This window comes from Marmota flaviventris, chromosome 7 (genome assembly GCF_047511675.1).
Source record: "Marmota flaviventris isolate mMarFla1 chromosome 7, mMarFla1.hap1, whole genome shotgun sequence".
Taxonomy (NCBI): Eukaryota; Metazoa; Chordata; class Mammalia; order Rodentia; family Sciuridae; genus Marmota; species Marmota flaviventris.
In genome coordinates, this window is record NC_092504.1 from 42,603,056 (window position 1) to 42,615,520 (window position 12,465).

Below are 12,465 nucleotides of genomic sequence, written 5' to 3' on the forward strand. Positions count from 1 at the left end.
GATGTTTTAGAGAGAAAACATATCACAAAAATCTTGGATTAGGGGCTGGGGATGTAGCTCAATGGTAAAGCACTTGCCTAGCATGCTCCAGGTCCTGGGTTCAATTCCCTGTAAAACACACACACACACACACACACACACACACACAATATCTTGGATTCACTTCATTATTGTGGGTCATTAGTAGATGATTTATTATATACTTAAGGCATTTCCCCCCCCCCCCACCCCCCACCACCAATACACAAAATTTCAGCTAGGCAAACCTGTCCAGCAACTCAGGAGGCTGAGGAGTAAGATCACAAGTTTGAGTACAGCCTGGGCAACTTAAGAAGATCATGTTCAAAACAAAACATAAAAAGGGGCTGGGGATGTAGCTCATTGGTAGTGCACCACTGGGTTCAATCCCCAGTACCATAAAAGAAAAATAAAAAATCATGTAGAAAAATAGTGACATGAAAATACGTTGATTAGGGGCTAGGATTGTGGCTCAGCAGTACTGTGCTCGTCTAGCACATGCAAGGCTCTGGGTTTGATCCTCAGCACCACATATAAATAAATAGATAAATAAATAAAATAAAGGTATTGTGTCCAACTACTTCTAAAAAATAAAAAATACACATTGATTAACAGTTAATAGAATAATTTGCACTATAGTGGATGCACTACAGGCCTGTACCATTCTGCATCTGTAACTGTATATATACTTACATAATGGCTCAACAAAATGCAATAAAGAAGATAGTCCAAAAGACTAACAATGGCTTCTCTTGATGATAAGATTTCCAATGATACTTTTAAAATTCAAACTGTGTTTTTTTAGTTTTTCCCAAGTTTTCTACTGGAATATACTATTCTTATAATTAAGGGAGGACATTAAGAAAGTCAACTATTTGCATGAAATCATATTTTAACATAAATAATAAATTCTTAGCTAGGTAAATATTTTAACCTTCATTGGTACAATTCCCATTTATGTGTGTTTTCTTTTTAATACAAAAACCTTTTTACATGAACCTGTATTTTCATTTTCCACTATTTGTAGTGAGAATTTAAATGTAAATTACTTGAGGAATTTTTGTCTTAATATTTGACCTTAGTTTTTGAAAAGCAAAAAGTAAATCGTATCCAACAGTGCAGACTTTAAAAATCAAAGACATTTCATAAAAATTTGCTTTTTATAAATGATTTTTCTCTGGAGACTTCTAAGTCTTAAAATAATAAGCAGAACTGGTGATGTAATTCAGTTTGCAGAGTGCTTGCCTAACATGCAGGAAAGCCCTGGATTCAAACTCTAGAACCACAAAAATAATAATAATAAGCAAAATTACTTCTCTATGAAATATACAAATAAAATAATAACTCGGTTAAACTATATTTATCAGAATGAGTTTAGGTAATTCAATATTTGCATAATAAAAAACACTGAGAAAAACAGGAATCTCTTCACTTAATTCATGGAAAATACACAGAGCAGGGCTATTAACAAATGGTGGTAAAAGAACCTATAAATATAAATGTCTGGGTCTGGGTTTGTGACTCAGTGGCAGAGCACTTGCCTGGCATGTGTCTGAGTTCGATCCTCAGCACCACATATAAATAAAAAAATAAATAAACGTACATCAACAACTAAAAAATATTTTTAAAAAATATATACATATATATGTATATATACACATATATCATATAGTTACACAGTCAATCAGAAAGGATAAATTTCTTTGACACTTGAAAGCATTCTACAAATTATTTATCTAATTCCATCCGGAATTTTAGACTCAGAAGAGGAGAAAATATAATGTCCGATGGTATAATGCCAACAAGAAACAATATTTCAAAAAATATTTTCACTTTATGTAACCACAAAAACTAGAAGGAAACAGACACATACAAAAAACGTTTTGCTATAATGTGGAACTAATTTTCGCCCCATGATGATGTTTTTATTAAAATATTAACAGCAAATAAGCATCTTATTTGACATAGTACCAGAAGTAAAAATGTGAAGAGAAAATGATATAGGACAAAACAACTTTTTTTAAAATACTAACATTGCCTGACACATTTGATGATAGACAACAATTAACTGATAGCATTAGATTTCCCAATTTAATATTTCTAACAATTCTGAAATCTAAAGATTACAGACTAATATAATTAATGACCAAATAAAACAAGTGTCTCTTTCCAGTGGGAATGCTTTAAAAAAAAATACTATTAAAATAGCCACCAGTCTCACAGATACCTCCTATAATGTTGCAACTTAACTCCTTAACATCAAGAGCTAAGATATGAACTTTTTAAGTTTGTTCTATTCTTTCTTTCCTATTTAAAAGGTTGAGGTAGAATATTCTCCCTCAAAATCCACAAACAAATCAAAAGGCTGGCAATAATCTCAGCATTAAAAACTTTGTATTTTTAAATTTTTTTTATTAGCTGCTCAAGACAATACAATGATCTTTACATATCATACATTTGATTCAAATAGGGTATGAATTCTCATTTTTCCACGTGTTTACAGATTTCAGGATCACACTGGTTATACATCCATGTGTATACATACAGCAATCCTAGTGTCAGTTGTATTCAGCTGCCCTCCCTATTCCCCCCTCTCCTCCCCTCCCCTCCCCTCACCTCTCTCTACCCATTCTACTGTGACACTTAACTCTCTTTTTTTTCCCTTCCCCCTCACACCATCATATATGTATTTTGTGTAACAATGAGGGTCTCCTTCCATCTTCGGTGCAATTCCCCTTCTCCCTCCCATTCCCTCCCACCTCTCTCACTTGTTTAGTGGTAATCTTCTTCTCATGCTCTTCCTTCCTACTCTGTTTTGAGTCACCTCCCTTACATCAGAGAAGACATTAGGCATTTGTTTTTTAGGGATTGGCTAACTTCACTTAGCATAATCTGCTCTAGTGCCATCCATTTCCCTGCAAATGCCATGATTTTGTTTTTTTAGTGCTGAGTAATATTCCATTGTGTATAAATGCCACATTTTTTTTATCCATTCATCTATTGAAGAGCATTTGGGTTGGTTCCACAATCTAGCTATTTTGAATTGTGCTGCTATGAACATTGATGTAGCTGTGTCCCTGTAGTATGCTCTTTTTAGGTCTTTTGGATATAGTCTGAGAAGGGGAATAGCTGGGTCAAATGGTGGTTCCATTCCCAGCTTTCCAAGGAATCTCCATACTGCCCTCCAAATTGGCTGCACCAATTTGCAATCCCACCAGCAATGTACAAGTGTACCTTTTTCTTCTAAAATATCTTTTCAAATCTTGTTTTACTATGAATGTGCATGCTCTTTAATCTTATTAGAATTAATCACTGAACTCAACTGTACTGCAGAGTCAATTGTACTGCACCTTTCTACGTACCCTACATAGTTGTAAGTAATAGTTTTAATATTTTGAATTTTCTGCAATCTCTATCACCTGAAAAGTTTCAAATAACTTGGAACTTCTTTGTAACTTGGTTTAAAAAAAAAAAACAAGAAGGAGGTAGGTTCTGTGAGAGTGGAAGGGTTGGGTACTATTTATCTGTTGTCAGTTAAGCATAAACCAAACTAAAGAAGTCCCTAAAAGTTGAACTCCAAAGAGTCCTATAAAAAAAAAAAAAAAAAAAATCATGGAATCTAAGTCTTCGTGCTGACTTCAGTCTACATGAGTTCAATCTATACAGATAAACCTCACATCAGTTTGATTTCCCTGCAAACTATAAATACCTCCAAACCGACTGGCCCCTCACCAGTAAAAAGATGAGTATCCTAAGGGGTTTATCACATATTAAACTTTCTGACATACTCCAGGTCATTTCCCTGTCCTGTAGTTAGGAAAGAAAAAAAAAAAAAGTCCAGAATAGAGACAAACTAGCAGAACAAACCATGAACACACCAATTCAGTTTGCAAGATTAAAAAAGGATATATCTGTAAATAAAAAGAACTAGGATATATACCAAAAAGATAACAGTGATTGTTTCCAAAGAGAGATGTGAGACAGAAATGGAAATGTATAAAGAGGGTTTTTGCTTATTATAAATACACTATATTGTTTTAATTTTTCATAAGTGTCACTTCTGTAATTTTAAAAATCAAATTTTGAAATGTTATTTCATTTGTTAAAAAGATTGAAAAGATCTACATACATGGAGTTCAAATGAAAAGTGTCATTCTGTACTACTGTGGCTACTACCTAGCCTACAAAATAAAAAAGATCATTATTACTAAAGATGCACACAGCAACTGTTAAACCACCTCTATTAACTACTTTGACTATATAATATTAGGTCACAGAGAGAGTTTGAGTAGGCCCTCCCTAAAATTATATCCACTCTGACAACCCTGTTTTTCAGTCTTAACTTCATTAAAAAGGTGAGACTGACAAAACTAAAAAATCATTAACACAATGCTTAGAATGATTCATAGCCAACATAACACTGCTTCTCAGTTTTATTTCTCATAAGAAATAAATACGCATGTGTGTATATGCGAGCACACACACACTCTCACACATAAATTTATATTTCACTGCAATTCATGACTGATTTCCTTAAGGCAAAGAAAAGTTTCCCAACCTGAAAAGCACCCTAATTTAGACAATTAAATTTATTAGCATTTTATTATCATTACAATGGAGTGTTCAAATTTTGAAGTCAATAAAAGCAAAACTTTATACAATTCTAACTCCTGAAAAAAGGGGTAACACAAACTATACTCTGAAGAAAGCAGCATAACCCAACTGTTGTGCCAAAGGTAAACATGGTTATTAATTACCTTAACAAGGCAAATCAACGTTTTTTTTTGTCTCAGTTTTTTTATTCTAACACTAAGAAAAACCATATGGAAAATGGCCAAAATCACCATCAGTTAGGCAACAAAAACCACCTAAATTATTTCAAGGTGGAGTTTTGTTTAACCTGGTTTATTAGTCCATAATATAGTCCCAAAATTTTAAAACTCTAGACATACACATGGTACATCTATATCCCACCCTTCCTATCATTATTAGTTTTCTGGTATCCTCCTAGTTACTCTATTAACAGGAGAACAAATGCAAGTTTAGGCTGTTATTACAACTCGCCCAACACATAAAAGAGCACATTGTTCTACAACTTGGTTTTTGGGTTTTGTTGTTGTTGTTTGTTTTTTGTTTTTTTTTTTTTTTTGCTCTATGACAAATTTTTGAGATCTTTCCACGTCAGTGCACAGAAAGTTTCCTCATTCTTTTTCCATAGTTGATTGTGACTAGTTCTACCACATTTTCAGTCTGCCTTCTTCAGGCTAACCTTTAATGACATTCTGTTCGGTCAAATACTTAACACAGGAATTAGTTTCCTTCCTAGAAGGAGATTTTAAAACAAACCAGATTTGAGGTGTCGTTTTGAGGGATGTTTCAGAAAAAGCCATTCATTCTATAAATCACATCTTTTTTAAAAGAATGTTGATTTCCAAACAGGTAGGAGGGGAGAAATAATTCCACAAGTCTGTCCGCTGATCACTTAAAGCAATCTTAAAGTGAAATTACCTTTACTTTGATTTGGGGGATCAGCGTACTAATCAAATCAAAATGACTGTAAAAGTTTCTTCTTGTGCTTTTCTTTCACTGCAAGAGAAAGAAAACATTTTTTTAAGAAGGCTAGAAAGCCTACTAAGCATGACATTCTAACAGCGAAAAACCACAGCCCGACTTATCTGTCATCTGCCAGGTCAGAGGCCACGGCTTTCATCTTTCAGGATTCTACCGTCTATTCTCAACAGAACGACTTCTACACCAAAGAAAAACACCCTCCCGAAAATACACTGCGGCTCTACGGGTCAGAGATTACACACCAGCGGCCGGAGCGCCGGGACCATCTCCAGGGAAGCCAGCTTCGCAGACGGAAAGAGATCCAGAAACTCCAGTCGCCGCGGCGAATCGGAGCTCGAGGCGCCCGTCAGGGCAGAAGGGAAGCCCGGCGCAGCGCCCTCCAGCCGCGCGCAGCTCAAGTCAGACGCCCCGCGCCTCGCGCTCCCCAGGGACCGAGCCCCGGAACCACGACCACTAACGGAACCAGCCCACGGGCGGCGGCAGCGGCTGCTCGGACTGCGGACGGCGACGCGCGGCCGGGGCGCCAAGAGGGCGGGGGTTCCCCGGAGGAGCTGGCCGCCCCAGCGCCCCATTGGGCGCCGCTCCAAACGTGCCCGAGTGGTGACAGGAATAAAAGTGGGTCACAAGGCCTAGCGGGTCCCGGGCGAAAGCCCTCTCGGCACCAGGCTAGCTTTCCCGGTCGCACGGCCGCTAGAACCGGCTGGAACCCGGTCACCCTCCAGTCACCGGGGCCCGCCGCGCACCCCAATCCCGCCCCTGCCTCGCAGGTAACCCCAGCTGCCCCCGAAGCCCCGAGGCCCCCGAGGGCCTCCGCCCCAACTCCCGGGAAGAGGCACGCTAAGCAAGACGCAAAACTTGGGCTTCAGCTCCCGCCTTCCCCTCCTTGGCCGCCGCCCCCCGGCCCCACACACCGCCCCCCGCTCCCTCCCCTTGCCCGCGCCCTCACCGTGTGGCTTGCGGCGGCTCCGGCTGCTTCCCTCCCCCACCCAAGACTCAGGCTACGGCTACTCGGAACCGCCAACCGGCTGCGTCCAGGAGACACCGTGGCTTCCAGCGCCAGCAGCACCTGGGGCTGCGAGTGGCGCCCCCACCCACCCCCAAAAATTCACCGCTACTGCCGCCCGCTCCTCCTCCCCCTCCCTCCCTTCCCCTCCTCCACCGGCACCGGCAGCACGCATGCGCCACCGGGACAAGCCAACCGGTGGACGTCAGGCCCGGGCCCACCCGGTGGGGCGCCACTCACCGGGTGCGCGCACGCGGCGGCGGCCAGATTTACCTCGCTCTCTCGCTGCCCGGGGTTTCCTTTTTTAAAGCGGTAGCCGCGAGAGAAGTCCGTGATTGCGCTCCCTCCCGGCGCATGCGTTGTCAGTGACCCCCGGGTTCCGCGGTCAGCCGAGGCTCTGCGTTCGCCCCTCCCCTCGCGCTCGCTTTCCCCGGCGCGTCTCGGTGCGCATGCGACTTGCCCCGTTAGACAGCGCGGAGCTGCGCCAGGGAATCCCGGGCGCCCGAGACTCCCTCGGGCCGTGAGTGTACGCGCTCTGCGGTCGCCGAAGGAAACCGGGATCTCCCGGCGCCCCCTTCCCTGAGCCTCCCGGGAGGGCACCGGTTATGGAAAGCCTGGGAGGCGGGACCGGGGAGCTTTAGCGGTAGGTCGGGGCTTCTTTGACTTTCACCATGGATGCTGGGCAAGGAGGTGAAGAAATAGCTTCCTGACGGGTAAGAGATCCAGAGGCCAGAAAGGGGATGCTCTCTTCCTCGAAAAGCAGAGCTTTGCTGAGTCCAGGCTAGGCTTTTCCAGTGTTGGATGGACACGCCTCAGCACTCTGGTTTCCTCTCCTGGAGGTTGCGAAGATTCCTGGACCATCAGTGACCCTGGAGGCGCGCGTCTTCGAGTGCTTCTTACTGGCTGGTGGTTGGGCTGGGGAGACACGACCTGCACCTTCAGCCGCACCAGTGGGGCAACAGGTCTGGATGTATTTGCTCATTTGCAGTTTCCCCGCTGGCCTTTTAGTGAAAACCAAGTGACAGTGTAATGGAAGACTTGGGTGCAGGGATGGGGAGGTGGACACGCAAAGAGGATGGACCAGGATCATAATTTGCTCTGTTTTTTTTTTTTTTTTTTTGTTTGGTTAGAACAGCGTGTGAATATTTAAAGCTTACCTGGGGAAAGAGGTGAAATTACTTCCCCTGATGCTTGAAATACACTTGGTCCACGTGAAAAAAGAACATCAGAGTTGAAGAACTTAATCCAGATCCCTGATCTTTCACCTGAGCATTTTTCTTTGGGAAGTGGAAAAGCATGATTTATTAATTACTCCATTTAGTAGAAGGAATTTTAATAGACGTTTCTGTTTGTTCCGCATTCACTCCCATTCTGATAATTTCATTTGGAGAAATATCCTCCCTCTACCCAGTCCATATGGTCTGGAAAGGACATCAGGGGGAAAGTATATTTGAGTTGATCTTGGATGTTACCTCTTTTCCAGTGGATCTGAATCTGGAAGAATAGAGGACTGGAGCCAGCTTTTCATGCATGATTAATGAGAAAGTACCCTGGGGCGGGGGCGGGGGTGGTGCAGATTCAAAGATGGATATTTGGCCTAAAGTCATGTTTGATGTCACGGAAACCATTGTAAACTAGGTTGCTCTGGAAATTTCAATTAAAATAATAAATTCTTGGATGTGTTTTATTGCTAGAACCATGACAAGTTTTCTGTCACCCGCAATTAAGAGTCCTAATACTGTTAGGTAGCAAGAGAATAATACTGATGAAATAGGTTGCAGCCAGACAAGAGAATTTAAATGTTTCTAGGGTCTGATGTTTGGATTTTATCCTGAAGACAGTGATCACTCTTCATATTTCACATCCTCTAGTATACATATTTCAAAAATACCTTTGCCCTTTTGGGTGGCTTCATTGTCCTCTTAGTCACCAGAATCAAACTATGTTCATCTGACTCCTCCCTTTTTCATATTCTGTGTTTAATTATTTACAAGACCTGTTGATAATCTCATTTTTCTGCTCAGTCCTCTGCCAATGCTCATATATTTCCCATAGTTCAGTTCAAAACTCCTTTCTCCCCATATTCTTTCCCAGAAAAATGTTATTCCTGATGGTTTTTCCAACTTCCCCACTCCTGTTTCCATTAAACAAAAATACTGTCTCATGGTTTCATAGATCCTAAATTAATGTCCTCCAGCCTAAACACAATTTTTTGCATAATTCAGATATTCTGTTCACTCCATGTATGCCTTGCTATCACTTAAACTAATCATTTCCAACTCTTTTCAACTTCCCTGTTATTCTTTAATTTCTTCATCTGTAAAATGAGGATAATAAGTCCATCTCATGAGATAATTGGAAGAAGATTGGGGGGGGGGGCGTGTATAATGATACCTGGCACATAAGAAATCCATTAAAGTGTTCACCATTTTTTTTAATCAATGATTTTTTTCTATAATTCCCTTATCTCCTTTGCTCAGATTCTTCCTCTATCTCCTATGTTCCATCAGTCACAAATTGTGTCTATTCTTTTATAGTACCTCTCTCATCCGTCCTGTCAATGACATTCCTAGTGCTACCAGCACCATTTAGAGTGAATTGGAAAATAAGAAGCTTAAGATATGCATAATAGAAAACAAAAGTAATTTCTTTTTAATGTATGGTTTAGTCAATTACTCATATTCTTTCTAGTCCCATTAAAATATAGGGAAGTAGAAGATATTGTGGACTTCATAGTCAAAGTTTAGGCTTAAATCCTGACTAAAACTTCCTAAGCTGAGGGACACTGAGCAAGTAATTCCTCTGAGGGTCAGGGTTCTTATCTGTAAGTTGTGAGAATAAACATTTCAGAGAATTATCTCTTGGGTGTTGAAGATGGTGGTTGTAGATCTTTACAATTTATTGTTGGAACCCTAGGAAGTTTAAAATGACTCAAAACTTTTTAACTCCAGCCTACACTTCTCCTTTGGGTTCCATACACATATGTCCAATGACCTACTTGATGTCTCTTCTTAGACATTTCAGATATCATAGATACCCCCTTCAATTTGTTCTCTACCAAGCAACAAGAATATTGCTTTTGGAGCTGAGATTGTGGCTCAGCAGTAGAGCGCTTGCCTGGCATGTTCAAGGCCCTGGGTTCCATCCTCAGAACCTCATAAAAATAAATAAAGATACTGTGTCCAACTAAAAAATATTTTTTTTTAAAGAGAGAGAGAGAGAATTTTAATATTTATTTTTTAGTTTTCGGCAGACACAACATCTTTGTTTGTACGTGGTGCTGAGGATCGAACCCGGGCCGCACACACACCAGGCAAGCGCGCTACCGCTTGAGCCACATCCCCAGCCCTAAAAAATATTTTTTATATTTATTTTTTAGTTTTAGTTGGACACAATATCTTTATTTATTTATTTTTATGTGGTGCTGAGAATCGAACCCAGTGCCTCACACATGCACTTAAGCCACATCCCCAGCCCCTCAAAATAAATATTTTTTTAAAAATAATGTTACTTTGAATATATAAGTGGAATGACATTATGTTTCTTTTTAATATCCTTTTATCATTCATTTCCCATTTCATCCAGACTGTAATCGTGACCATTATACCATTTGGATCTGGTCCCTGCCTAGTTCTCCAATCTCATATCCTATAATTTTCTCCCTTTTCTGTAACACCCACCCAGAAACTTACTAATCTCTGCTCCCAGGCTTTAGTACCTGTCATTCCATTGCCTGACCTACCACCCCACCTTATCTCATGGCTGGCTCCTCACCATTTATATCTCAAAGATACAACTACTGTTAAAGTAGATCTCCCACCTCCCTATTCAGTACCCACAGAAAATCTCTTTTATTGTGACCACTATTTACCCCATAATACTTTTTTTAAATTACATGTATTTAATACTTGTTTTCTTATTTATTAACTATCATTCCTATTACCACTTGATAAGTAGGAAAAGAACTATTTGTTTTGTTAACTACCATATATGCAGCATCCATTCCAATGCCTGAGGTAATGAATAATTGAATGAATGAAATGATATGTAAACATACTTTTTAGAATCATCTTTGCATTCCAAATTATGATTATGGGCAGACTGTTGTCAAGAGGTAGCCTTGGGCTGGGACTATGGCTCAGTGGCAGAGCGCTTGCTAGCACATATGAGGGTATGAGGCACTGGGTTCCATCCTTAGCACCACATAAACATAACAAAGGCATGCTGTCCATCTACAACTATAAAATTTTTTATTAAAAAAAGAGGTAAACTGAAATCAGCGAAATTTGATGTAACAATAATACTGCACTGACAACTGAGTATTTGAGCACCCACAAGAATATGTAATACTATAAAATAACTTACACCTGTATAAGATGCTGAGTAAAGACCAAAGTAAAACTAAACCTATCATAGCCAAAACTTCCAACTCCATGCTCTCAACCATATAAGCACAATGCTTGGGAAGAGGGGAACTTCAAATCACTGAAACTGTGTCTTCATAGGATTCTGGTAAGTATTGTGGCTTTTCCTTTTTATGCCCCATCCCACACCAACTTAAGTGAAAAAGTTTCCAAAAGAATCTGCTAGAGAAACTGGAGGCAATTGTAGACAGGAAACTGGTATCTCATCCACTAGCACATTGGTGGATATTGCCCTATATTTACCTGAACATGGGAAGAAAGACTTAGAGAGAAATGGCTGACCAGGGAGTGGGCTAAAGTAAAACAATCTGCACTTCCACCGAAGGGCAAGAGAAGGATATGTAAATTTCTCCAGGATCAACTGATACCATGTAGAAAGTGCTGTATAGGTTTGAACCATCTTGACATTTATGGGGAAAGGAAATTCCAGCAGCAAGAAGCTATGTACACCTTTGGGGGAGAAAGCAAAAAGATTAGAAGAGACAGGGCCAATTTTGATCCATGGAGAACTCAATGTACAATTCATGGAAGAGTGAGCATTTGCAATATGGATTGTATATTTATCCTTTTTCTCCTTCCCAGTTCTCAGCATGAGGGGGAAAGAAAAGAGAACTGATTAAAAACAGTTCTTAGCCAGGTGTAGTGGCAAATGCTTGTCATCCAGCTGCTCAGAAGACTGAAGCAGGAGGATCATGAGTTCAAAACCAGCTCCAGCAACTTAGCAAGGCCCTAAGCAACTTAGGGAGACCTGTCTCTACATAAAATATAACAAAGGGGGCTGGGGTTGTAGCTCAGTGGTAGAACTCTTGCCTGGCACATATGGAGCATTGGGTTCAATCCTCAGCATCACATAAAAAAAATAAAAAATAAATAAGTAAATAAGATATTCTGTTCATCTACAGCATATATATAAACAAAGGGCTGGGGGTGTGGCTCAGTGGTTAAGTACCTGGCATTCCATCCCAGGTACCAGAAGAAACAAACAACAACAACAACAAAAAATTATTTTCATCTTCAGAGTTCCTTGAGTCATAAATTCAGCCAGAGAATGTTTGGCTTATAACTGAGATTGGACTTTCAAACTGAATGGACTTAATAATCTAGAGTGTGCGCAAAGACTTAAAGAACATGTTCAAACTGAATTTAAGGGATTTTTTTGCCTGGTACTTCTTAAATTTTAACATACATGCCAGTCACCTGGGGATTTCATTAAAATGAAGATTCTGACTCAAGTTTCTAAGAGACAGGACCAGAGATTGTGCATTTCTAACAAGTTCCCTGGGCTCATTCTAGCTAGGACCACACTTGACACACAAGGCACTATAAAGTCTAGTCAGGAGTTTCAGTAGAACAGTTGGCAAGAATAGATAAAAATATTAGACTGAAAAATATGAAATACCCACTTCTGTAGGTCAAAAATGGTTGAATATTATTGGCCATTTAAACCTC

The 12,465-nt window shown here is 40.2% G+C and overlaps 1 protein-coding gene and 1 long non-coding RNA gene across 7 annotated transcripts in view; one reads left to right on the forward strand and one right to left on the reverse strand.

Annotated features, from left to right (window-relative positions):
- Clock (clock circadian regulator) overlaps positions 1–6,962 on the reverse strand; it is a 111,337-nt gene extending 104,375 nt beyond the window's left edge. For 4 of the 6 annotated variants that reach the window (XM_071614296.1, XM_071614295.1, XM_071614299.1 and 1 more), the window contains exons 1-2: positions 6,536–6,624; positions 5,527–5,604 (exon numbers count right to left, since the gene is read on the reverse strand). The gene's annotated coding sequence lies outside the window, so the exon portion shown is untranslated. Of the gene's footprint in view, positions 1–5,526; positions 5,605–6,535; positions 6,625–6,832 lie in introns of those variants that run through there. The other 2 variants (XM_071614294.1, XM_071614293.1) reach the window with 2 other exon arrangements.
- A 53-nt stretch (positions 6,963–7,015) lies between these two features.
- On the forward strand, positions 7,016–8,270 carry LOC139706406 (uncharacterized). The gene is made up of 2 exons (XR_011707968.1): positions 7,016–7,554; positions 7,723–8,270. It is a non-coding gene; the product is annotated as an uncharacterized lncRNA (long non-coding RNA).
- The last annotated feature ends 4,195 nt before the right edge of the window (positions 8,271–12,465 follow it).